The sequence below is a fragment of the Labrus mixtus genome, chromosome 2 (assembly GCF_963584025.1).
Source record: "Labrus mixtus chromosome 2, fLabMix1.1, whole genome shotgun sequence".
In the NCBI taxonomy this organism is placed as follows: Eukaryota; Metazoa; Chordata; class Actinopteri; order Labriformes; family Labridae; genus Labrus; species Labrus mixtus.
The window spans coordinates 32,414,750-32,416,195 of NC_083613.1; the positions used below are offsets into that span (position 1 = coordinate 32,414,750).

General features: G+C 41.7%; 1 protein-coding gene across 1 annotated transcript in view; it reads left to right on the plus strand.

The window, feature by feature from the left end:
* LOC132992838 (phosphoinositide 3-kinase regulatory subunit 6-like) overlaps positions 1 to 1,446 on the plus strand; it is a 108,200-nt gene that overhangs the window by 68,296 nt on the left and 38,458 nt on the right. The window lies entirely within an intron of this gene.

Sequence of the window (1,446 nt, forward strand, 5' to 3'; positions counted from 1 at the left end):
TGATAGTAGCGCTCAGAGGGCGAGAGCTGTTGGACACATGGAACGATTAAGGCACGTGGACACAGCGATACGAGCACATGTTAAAGAACCTCAGGAACTAATAATGAGAAGCAGTAAACGAGTGTGAATGACTTTCAGTCGTCAGGGTTGTTAAGGGAACTACTCAAGCTTCAATCCACAGGTTTCAGTTCCTCTCCTCCAGTTTGCAGAGAAGTGACCATGCCTACAGCAAAGTGTGAATGTAACCGCATCAAACAGGATGTGACCTCACAGAGGGCAACCAAACTTTAATAACATCAATATATTACATTATCCAGTATGCTGACATTTAAAGACAATGGTGGACTCTAACCTGGAGTCAAAGATTCAGATCTTCTTCTTGGATGATACGTGGACCTGAAGGACCATAAAGACGCTTTTCACCCTCTTCACCGGGCTGAACTATATAACCCCTCATGTCAGGATGAATATTGAGCTTTGGGACACTTTATAGACTGATATAATATTTAAATATTCCATACATCCATTATCTATGCCTGCTTTTTTTCCCGTTTCGGGTTGCAGGGGCTGGAGACGATCTCAGCTGTCATTGGACAAGAGGCGGGGTTACACCCTGGACTGTTCACCAGCCAATCACAGGGCTGACATATAGAGACAGACAACTAGACACACTCACATTCACACCTACAGACAATTTAGAGTCAGCAGTTAACCTAACGAGCATGTCTTTGGACTGTGGGAGGAAGCTGGAGAGAACCCACACATGCACGAGGAGAACATGCAAACTCCACACAGAGAGGCTCCTGATAGACCGGGATTTGAACCAGGGACCTCCTTGCTGTGAGGAAACAGCACAAACCACTGTACCAGCGTGCAGCCATATTTATGATGTTTGTAAAATATAATAGTGTGCAAAAATGGAGGCTGCACTGTTCTTTTAAATGTCTTTTCTGTATCCGTGCTTCTTGTGATTAAATGTCTCCTAAGGAGTTACTACGAGGTTATTGCTGATGCTGTTATAAATGTGGCCAGCAGGGGGCTCTGTCGATCTTTTTGACTTCTGTTGAAGTACAGATTACTTTGCAGAGGTCGCTTAAAGTGCTTTTTCAGATCCTGTAATGGAAGATGTGTTTTATGCTTCCTAAGTAAATAACCTTTAGAGATTAGAAAATATAAATTTGGTATTTTGGTGCTGAAAACTCATTTGGGTGCATGTTATTCTTTATGCTAAAGTAACTGATTCATTGCACTTTGCATACAGGAAATGTTTTTATGAAAATCTACTGATGTGTCCATGTTGGGGGAATCACATAACTAGAGACTGAAATTGTGGCACTGCACAGAATTATTTTATGGATTTTGAACTTTCACTTGAACATCAGAGGAAAGGAATTATTCAAGGTACTTTAATTTTCAGATAAATGGCTTGCATCACTGCCCTCTTCT